The sequence below is a fragment of the Lepisma saccharinum genome, chromosome 18, assembly GCF_977018435.1.
Source record: "Lepisma saccharinum chromosome 18, izLepSacc3.1, whole genome shotgun sequence".
In the NCBI taxonomy this organism is placed as follows: Eukaryota; Metazoa; Arthropoda; class Insecta; order Zygentoma; family Lepismatidae; genus Lepisma; species Lepisma saccharinum.
Genome location: NC_139246.1, coordinates 23,337,389 through 23,348,011, shown reverse-complemented (window position 1 = coordinate 23,348,011; position 10,623 = coordinate 23,337,389). Strand labels below are relative to the sequence as shown.

Here is a 10,623-nt window from a genome sequence, read left to right as displayed (position 1 = left end):
GAGTATCGATATCGCTGGGTATCGGCGGGTATTGGTGAGAGTATCGGTATCGATATCGGTGGATATCGGTGAGAGTAGTGGTATCGGTTGGAAGTGGTATGGGCTCAACCCTAAAAAAATATTAATAAATTCATGTTGTAATAAGTTTATACTTATCGTTGCAGCGCACTCCCCTCCGCTCCCTGTTCTGTCTATCCATTATTCCCGTGGACATAATCACTTCTATTCGTTTCTTTCCACCGTTCCCGAGATACGTATATCAAATTTAAAAAATAATATGGCGGCCTCTTTCCAAGATGGTGGCTGTCAGCATGTAGATGTCGATTGGCTATTCGACCGAAAATATCTTAACATTTAAGTCAATGATGAGGAAATTGGGGAGCTACGAGTAGCGTGATTGGATGATCGCCTACTTCTGCTGAGGCATGTGAGAGTGAGGCCTTGATCCTAACGGGCTCTTCCGTCACGGGCTGTTACATAAAGTCGATATCCTCCTTCACTGAAGGAAATTTCTCTTCAGGCGGCAACACTGATGAGAGAGGTGGTAAACCTACAAATATTTGTTCCGGTGATGAACATCTGACGTAAGTTTCCAATGATGCTCATTTATTATAATCGTGTACTTACAGGATGGGGCGGTTCTGGTGTTCTGTGAGACAATTGGAAGGTAAACATCTGACCAATAGCAATAAGTGCTTCCTGTAACCTTTATTTCGTCATACAAACGGAAATATTTTCTGTGGGGAACGTATAATTCCTTTAACAATTGAGTTCGGAGGCAGTAGGTTGAAAAAACCTAGGCGGTCTTTCTATTTTGCAGGCATTTTCAATAACTGTAGAAGATGAAACTGTTTCTAATCATCTCTTTGTTGTTTACTGCTTTTGGTAAGTAATTTTGCGAGCATAATTTCGAGGATTTTACTAAGTTATGTACACTCACCGGCAATAAAAATGGGACACCTAGATCCTGAAATACTCTCTTAACTGCAAGGCGTTATGTGGGTTGCCTAACTTTACCGCGAAAAGTAGATTTCAAAGATTATCACAGCCGTACATTTAGCCAGCACACATACAGTCTTGGAAGCAAGCGAGTATTTTAGGATCTAAGTGTCTCATTTTTATTGCCGCTCACTGTACAAACTGTTCGCATTTATGATAGAGGCAAGTAAAATGGAAAATTATGGTCGGGAAAGAAAGAAAAAGGTTCTGAAAATGTTTTCAAGACGGTGCAGAAAAAGGTGCTGATCAAATGCCTTTATTCAATGCTCTCTTTTCCTGCGCCTTCTGTATATAATGCGCGCGGACCGCAGAGAGAACTGTGGTTCTGGCGAATAGGTTTCGTTGAAGTTTGTGTTTTCTCTCGCGGGTTTTGCTACATTATCTTGGGAACTATTGGGGCTGCAATGATTATATTACACCATTTTATAGCTCTCGTTCTGTTCTACAAAATGAGACTATAGGATTTTATATAGCTGCTCAAGAAGAGTGGAAATCATTTATTTTTCTGTCCAATTTTTTAACAAACATGAAGCGAAAGGAAGGCAAAAGGTGGTGAAGCATCAAGAGGGTGTAAATAGGGGATACGTGTCCTAATCTCATGAAAAGGTACAACAAAGTGGGTTCATTTTACTTGATTTCATGTCCTAAACTACATATCTCAAACGATCGGTAAGAATACAGCTATACTTTTGGGAAGGTGCTGCACCTTAAAATCCGTTCCCTACTGATTACAGTTCATACACGTTAGTCACTGCCATCCACTGGAGTACGTTAGATTTTTTTCTGGAGGGACTGGATAGTACGTAGCTGCTTCCTATTGGGAGGGTGTACAAAATTAGATTTTTTATATATTTAGAACTTTCTACTCTAAATAATGTCAAGCGGGGTCGTTTTAAGAGAGATATGCATTTACCAGTCTGTTTTCCTCGCCGAGTTCTTCACTCCTTTTGAAAATGTTGATTTCTCTCGGAGGAGACTGTAGCCACATCAGCTCCCTCTCTGCGCACGCCAGTGCCATCATCAATGCAAGTGCGCGTTAGCGGGCTGGGTAAGATATCAGGGACCACGTAATCTCCTGCCTTTCATGTCACCCATTATCCATGTTTGAACGCTACTACACCATTGGAATTACAAGAGTTTTTCTTCCCACATATCTCAGGGCGAGGGAGGCCGCCCTGGCCCCCTCTGCGTGCGCCCTTGATCATGGTGACAGTTGGGGTAGCTGCGTGGAAAGATGTGGTAGCGGTACCAGCTCTAGAATGGCAGAAAACAGCGGCGATGGCACTCCATGCGCTGACCATGCAATATCCATTGGAAAGCCGCTAGGCAGACAAAAGGATTTGTTTCTTCACGGAAAATAGATTTCTTTTACATATTTCACTTGTCTTGTTATTTACAGAGGCGAAACCACGATTTTTTTATGGAGGGGCAAGTACAATGATAAACGTGCCAATAATAATAATAATAATAATAATATTTATTTAAGTGATGAGCACGATTTAACAACCAGGTACATCACTATGTCAAAAAGTTTCAACAAGACAAGATCAGCTACTAAATCTCTGGCTTTATTTGGACATGTAAGAATTGAGATATACCTATTGGAATATCTGGGAATTTTATAAGATATATTATTAAAAAAATATTCACTTTCAATTTGGAAAGTTAATATCTTCTGTACAAAATTTATCCTTTTCATTTTTCTTCTTTCTTTTAAGGTTAACATATTCAACTGTGTTAACCATTCAGAGTAATGTTGGTCATAGCATTTTTTTTAAACCTTTGTGCATAATAACCTGATAAAAAGTTTTTGAACTGATTCAACTTTTTTAAGGTGACTGGTACCTGTCGATAACTATAATTCATTAGCATATCGTTTTATACAGGTATATTAAAGTACCTTATTTTTGAAAAACTTTCCATGTGGATAAAATATATAACCAAGCATCTTCTTTGCTCTTTTGGAAGTTTCTGAAATGTGCTCATCAAATATGACAGAGGAGTCTATTAATATTCCTAACATTAATCATTATTATTATTATTATTATTATTAGTAGTAGTAGTAGTAGTAGAAGAAGTAGTATCAAGGACGTTATTAACCTCATACATCACGCAAGAAGGCTCTAGAATTCGATTCTGAAGCGTTTGTGTTGGAACAAACGATTTGAAATATTTTTTGAACACGTTCAATTTCACAATACAAACTGTATTTTTGAAAGACAGAAAATGCATGACGAATTCCATTTTTTAATACGTATGATATGTATAACTTATAACTTTCATGTGCAACATATGTTATACACAAATGCGATATGGAGCTACGTAAATGAAAGAAATACATATGCAACATATTGAGAGTAAATTGTGTACGTATTCAAAGTTTCTTTAATAGAAACATATACACATAACATATACATACGTACACAACATAACATACAATATTATATTCATTTGGATCATTCGACTCCCAGGGTCGTCTCCCGCTGCCTTCTGAACTGCACGAAACCGTAAGAGAATGAGATATTGCAAGCGAAGCGAGCAAGAAAATTTTCCGAAATCGGGGGCAATTTCTCCTCTGTGCCCCCTTGGCCATCTTGAAGAAAAATGCAAGAAATAGGTGAAAATTAATTCCATCTTGAGTATCCTTTTCTCATGCTACTCTTAGATTCTGCTAGTCTTGTTTTCTTCTTTTTTACTTCAATGTTTGCCCCTTCCCCTTGCCCCCCCCCTAGAAATGATTTCCGTCCAATGTTGGGGGTTGGAATAAACAGCTGTCCCCCCTGTGGTTGTGTCACTGATCATTTAGTACTACTTTCGTGTTAGTATTATTACTTCTGTATCAAATTCTGCCCAAGAACTAATCATGCTTGAATTTTAAATTTTCGTAAAGTATAATCAGCCGGCCAGGAGCGGCTTAAGGTACAAGTGACTTCTCGTTCCTTCAGAAGAGCCAAAAACAAAATTGCAAAATTATTAGCAATTTAAGCAAATTGATTACTGTAAATTAAATTAACCCATGCCTACAACAAACGTGTCCTCTGGCAGTAACACAAAAAGTATTTTAAAAATAAGAGTATTATTTTTTGTAATTAGAAACTTGAATACATAACATGTTCATGTCTCTTATTGAAGGTAGTTGGAGAGTAGTGAGTCGTTTCTGTCCGCGTTGAGTGGTCGATTTTCTATGTCGCCACCTAAGGTTACAGGTTCAAATCTCGGCGTTGGCATAGTGGTCCTTATGAGTGACACTTCATCAATTTCATCATTCATACTCATCGTCACGATTAGGCAACCATGACGTAAAGGCGACGCAAAATAACAAAATAGAAAAATGAACAAATGATGTTTATAAATATGCCTGTGATATCACACATTTGATACTAATGTTACAATAATGGAATGATTTTCATTTACTCCTGAACTTGAAACTGGAATAGAAGTTATTAATCCACCTCATTGTTTGAAATTTTCACAGCATTGGTCGCAGTATATGCTCTTGGAAGATGTGTATTAGTGGTTACCGATGTGCACAATGTACTTTAGAAATTACTCATACTGAAAGTAATGAGTAACAATTTTTCATGATCCAAGTTTTGGTTCTATTAAAGAAAAACATGCTACATCATAATCTACAGACTTTTCTTTACTTTTCAACAAAGTCTCCATTTCTTTGCACGCATTTTCGCGACCTTTCTGGAAGCTTGAAAATACCCTTACGGTAGAACTCCGTTCCAGCTGCTCGCAGACACTGACGCACTGCTTTCTGTATGTCCTCCGTCGTCTGGTTGCCTCGTTACTGTTTCTTTACAAAACTGAACAGATGATAGTCGGAGGGTGAAATGTCAGGACTGTAGGGAGGGTGAGGCAGAAGGCCGAGCAGAGTGCGGGCGTGCATTATCATGTTGAAGAATGATTCTCTTTCCAGGGCGTTTATCCCGCAATGCACTACGGAGCTTGTGAAGTGTTTAGATAAAACGGCGAGCATTTATGGTTTCCCCAGATTCAATAAATTCAACCAGAATACGTCCCTCTGCATCCCAGAAGAAGGTGCCCATACTTTTGCCAGCAGTTCGTGGGAGGCGGCTCCGATGCTGATCTTTGAAGCTCGTGTTTCCATCTTTAAAATGTTTTACCCACCTTCTAACACTGCTAGCACCCATGCATACATCTCCATCCGCACGCTGAAGTTTATTCTGAATTTCAGCAGCAGGAATTCCCTCTTTAACAAGGAATTCAATCACTGTACGTTGTCGAAACGAAACATCACTGTCAGCCATTTTGGAACAACTGCCTGCGCTCACGCGATCGAAGCTATTGACGTCACACTGCCTCGACGCGTTCAGTAATATTTTGCGATGATCAGTGGCGCAACCACAGGGGGGCAGGGGGCATTGCCCCCAACCTTGGACGAAAATGAGTTCTAGGGGGGCAAGGGGGCAAACATTGACGGCTAAGTGTATTTGCAGGGGGCAATCACCCCCCGCAACTTCAAATTTTATGCAAATAGAAATACTTTTCTTAAAATGTTCTTCCTCGCTTCGTTCAGGACCGAAGCTAGAAGCTGCGGGAGTCGGCCCTGGGTGTCGAACGATCTAAATGAAAATATGTTTAAAAATTGATTTATTTATTTGTGGTTTCAAATCCACTTTACGCACAGAAAGGCTAATCGGGACTGGTCCTATAGTTTAAAGTGGGATCCGAACAACTGTGCCATGTGCCTCCACTGGGTATGGAACCCGGAACTCCTTGATCACAAGGCGACGATATTACCACTACACCATCCGGGAGGCACAAAAGTTGTAAAAGAGAGAATGCATTGGCGTCCCGTGAAATTATTTGCGCCATATTAAATCAATATTGATTTTAGCCTGCAAAAAAAAAAAGATCCAAAAATTTTCTTCTCTGTAATGCATTGCAAATTACCAGACAGAGAAATGAGACTTGTCTTCATTCATTTTGTTTTAATGCATGAACAAATAATTGAAATCTTTTGTTCGAACACAAATGCTTAAACACCAACTTCTACCCACTTTTTGTATAATTTACAAGGGTAATAATATCTTTGATACTACTACTACCACTACTACTACTACTACTACTACTACTACTACTACTACTACTACTACTACTACTACTACTACTACTACTACTACTACTACTACTAATAATAATAATAATAATGTTGGTCCCGGGTTTGAATCCCGACTTGGGTATGGATGTTTGTGAGTTTCCCTTCATCAATTTCATCCCTCATCCCCATCTTCGCAAATTAGCCAAAACTGGCACAAGAAGCGAAGTAAAATAAAGCAAATCAATAATAACAATAATAATAATGTTATAATAATAACACTATTATTAAAATTATTAAAATTATTATTATTATTGGTACGTTTATTCTGATACTTGCCCCCCCCCCCCGACAAAATATCGTGGTTGCACCTCTGGCGATGATTCACTTCATTTGCGTGTATTGATGGATTCTGATTTTTTTAAAAAATGTTGCTTATTACTTTCAGTATTCCCCTCGTAATTTGTAATTCTGGAAGCGTAGAGTGTCTGACAAGAGTCTTGGTTTGGGTTTAATTAACTGTGGAGTTAACATTAAAATATAAACAAGATTATTTCTGAAATACAAAAGTGGTGAAAATGTTCTCTACTCAACCCCTACTCTTGTAAGTGGTCGTAGTGTATTCCATAATTGGTATTACGCAAGTTATGAATAAGTAAATTAGGGAAAACAAACTGCTTGACACGAGTTATTCATCACAAACCTTTATCGAACTTGCGTAAACATTATATTTAAAATTATTTTTTCTAGTGAACACTTGAATCTTTAGCTGTAACATCGAAAATAGCTGTAATTCTTTTAAAAGGTCTGATATAGTTTATTATATTTGTCTTGCAAAACAAATTTATCTCTAAAAATAACATTTTTTAACAGTTATGGTCCTCCCACGGCCTGCTAAAGAGAAAGAGGTATGTAATACCAATAAAAATTGCTAATGAGCTTGGTTTTACTAAAAAAGTAGTTACATTTTATTTGGTAACGGCCTACGAAAGGCTTGTGTTTTGGCATTATTTAGTTTCTACCAAGTTATTTAGGCACATCAAAATCGCGCAACGCTAATGTTAACCGATAATAACTCGAGAAGCGTAAGTGGTATTTACATCAGACATTTTGAGTTTTAATACCTCGTCCCTTGCCATTACATTGTCATGTTATTCTATACAGGTAACTCATGAAACTAATTGATGAGGCAAGTGGTAGAATTTTTGTTTGTAGAGTACTTAATTCGGGAGAGTCATGTAGTGTCATAATTACAAGTTTCGTGACTGATGCCATACTAGTCTGTGGTTTGCCACAAACATTGGCTATGTGCAACGAGTCGAGTTTTATGAGAGACGTAAAAAATGTGCCAATTTTGTGGCATGTAAAGAATATATTGAATAATCGATAAAAACAGAAGAGAAAAGTGGTCAAAAACTATATTTTATTACGTAATATATTACGACGTATACGTCGCCTTGTATAGCAAGGGATCCCGGGTTCGATACCCGGTTGAAGAACTTAGTGGTTGGGATCCCACTTTAAACTGTAGGTCCAGTCCCAATTAACCTTACTGTGCATAAAGTGGACTTTAAACACCAACTCAATCAATCAATCAATAAAACTCCGTGCTGAATATGTAAAATACCTCAAAATATATAAATATATTGACACATCGACATGTGTCATATTTACTGGGTTTCATGCAAAGGATCCAGGAAATTACACAAAGATCTAGGCGCAATCATTATCAAAATAACATAATCAACTGTATCTTATTTTAATAATTCCTGTCAGTTCCCTTAAAGAGATTTACAGGTATGGAAATTACCAACTTTGTTTGTTTACAACAACGTAAAGAATAGTAGATAATCATACTGTTACATGTTTAATCTATTTAAGTAGACAATAAGAATTCACGTACTAAACCACAGCACTTGAAACCATATCCTTAGGCTCGAAATAGTGGCGCTAACACTACAATATTTTAAAGAGACTAACAAGAACTGTAAAAATCAATATATATTTTAATGTAACATACAATTTGTTAATTAGTAACTCTAAAAATAAGATCTGCTTTGGGATTAAGTAGTAATTTGAACTTCCTAATTCAAGCTGCAGTAATCAAGGTATATTTGTGCAAATGTCTTGAAGTAAAACCTGTCTCTAACGTAAAGAATCTGTTCCATGCTGAAAAGAGTTATTTCAATTAATCTTAAAGTAGGGACTGATTAGACTATCAAATTGATGAAACCAAAAATATATCAATTCTCAGTAATACATTGCAATGATGCACATGTGTTGCACCAAAACTTTGCAGAGAAATGCATCAATGGTAACTCATTTCGGTTCTTGTTCCATTTGATGCACAAAAATGAGTCAATGGAATACATCAGAAATGATCACTAGAAAGAAACCAAAATTACACTTCAAATTGCGCCATTATATGAACAAAAAGTGCACCCACCTTGAATTGAAGTAATTCCAGTTATGTGCATATATTAGAATAGGCAAATATATACATATAACAAGCTTTATTTTATTTCCTATTTACCGTTGCTCTTGCTTTTCACTCAGTTTTCACGAATCACGACGATGAAATGATTAGATGAAGTAGACCAACGGACACCAACAAATGGACTCGAACCCGGGAACATCGTTGTCGAGCCTGAAAAATCAGTTACTTGACCCACATGACTACCTAACCGGCAAATAAAACAAGCAGCAGTATCGCTAGCAATGAAATAGAAAATCATAAAACATTGGGAGTAATTTTTAATTTATGTCTAACTATTTCATGTTTTTTTCAATGTAAATAAAATTAGGCATTTACCCTAATATATATGGTGTGGTAATTATATATAACAATAAAATTTTATAAAAATATAAATAATAATCTATTTTTTATGACTGCATTTTAAGATAATGGTCCGTATGGATGAATTTTTTGAAACTCGATGCAAAAACAGGAACACGAAATCTATACTCTGCAACCCTCTTGCGAGAGAAGCACTTAAGTATGTGGTTAAGGTAAGTCTTGCGTCTTGGAACTTTTGTTACTCTTAAGATAATAATAATAATAATAATAATAATAATAATAATAATAATAATAATAATAATTTTATTGTATGGTTCGATGGCTCTAGTCTCATGTCATGACATGTAGGTGGCGTCGTCGGCCGCTATCAGAAGCTTTGATATGACAGACCTCAAGGTCCAGACTGGAAACGATGCGCTTTTGTTTGAAACCACGCAACTTCGTTCGCATATAACCACGGCCAGCTTCATTGAGGTTTATACTTAGAATATATAAGGTATAGAAAGAGCGTGTGTGACGTCAGCTGAAGCCAAAATAGCTTGCGGAGGCCGCCATGTTCGGATGTGCCACCCGGCTGTTGCGTCTATTTGTTAACATTCAGCGAGAGGGAATTTCGTCGGAAAAATTAAAGCTGCTTGTTATGTTTCTTAATGTTTAAATCGTCAAAAACAATAACACGAAGCTGTTAGTAACTAGTTTTGAAGAAGAAACATAGAGATCTACACCTTTTTGTACTGGGGCGTGTTCAATTATCATATGTAATGATACGTTAGTATACCAGAAAGAGTTTAATGAAATAACAATAGAATCAAAATAGGAATTGCTTTATAACTCCTACACTCGTAAATGCATCACAAAACATTATTATATAAAAATATGAGCTAGTCCGAAATAACACAATATACGCTACCTCAATAAGTAAGCCGAAGTCGAGATTATAGGTAGATTTCGGACCGAAATATCAGGCGATACGAGACACTCGATAGGCGACAAAAGACAGGAGCTCGTTCATTCAATGGAAAGATTCAGACCGAAGCGACAGGCGACAATCGATAAGTGTCTCTTGGCAGCCGACTCTCAGAAATGTCGCCTGTCAGTTTTTTTAAACCGAAGGGACACGACAGACTGCATGTGTCGCTAGTGTGTCACTCAGACTGAGTCATTTTCCCAACACCATACATAGTGTCGCTTCGGTGTGTTGCTTGCGCATCTGCGACACGTTTGCAACATTTGCTTTGGTGAGAATTCACACCGAAGCGACAGGTGACGCGTGTCGCTTGGGAAAGAGCCAATCAACAGCAAACGTTTCACACCATTGAAACATGAGAAGCTGCACCATCAGAAATAAATGAGACCTTCCAAACCGAAGCGACGCGCCAAGCTGCGCCTGTCGCTCGGACTGGGCCTTCTTCGTGCAGTCCATCGTATTGCCTCGGTTTGTTGGTGGCGCATGCACAGTTAATTTTTTGCATCAGACTGAAGGGGCTCGTGTAGCTTGTGGCCTCAAATAATGGAGTTTTCAGATCTAATATACACGCGTCTCGTGTCGCGTCGGAACGAGCAAGCCAACGTTTACACCTGCCTTAGCGGCAAGACAGACCGCACAAGGCTGCATTGGTGAAATCCTGAAGCGACATGTCGTATCGCTTGTAGCTTGCCACTCCGGTGTGAATTCTCAGATGCTCGCGCGACACGTGCCGCTTGGGAACGAGAATATGAAAAGCAACGTTTCACACCATAAGACGTGACAGGTCGCACG

At 38.0% G+C, this 10,623-nt stretch overlaps 1 long non-coding RNA gene across 1 annotated transcript; it reads left to right on the top strand.

The window, feature by feature from the left end:
* Positions 1 to 738: 738 nt before the first annotated feature.
* Positions 739 to 9,076, top strand: LOC146001908 (uncharacterized). The gene is made up of 3 exons (XR_014443626.1): positions 739 to 885; positions 6,941 to 6,975; positions 8,969 to 9,076. It is a non-coding gene; the product is annotated as an uncharacterized LOC146001908 (long non-coding RNA).
* The last annotated feature ends 1,547 nt before the right edge of the window (positions 9,077 to 10,623 follow it).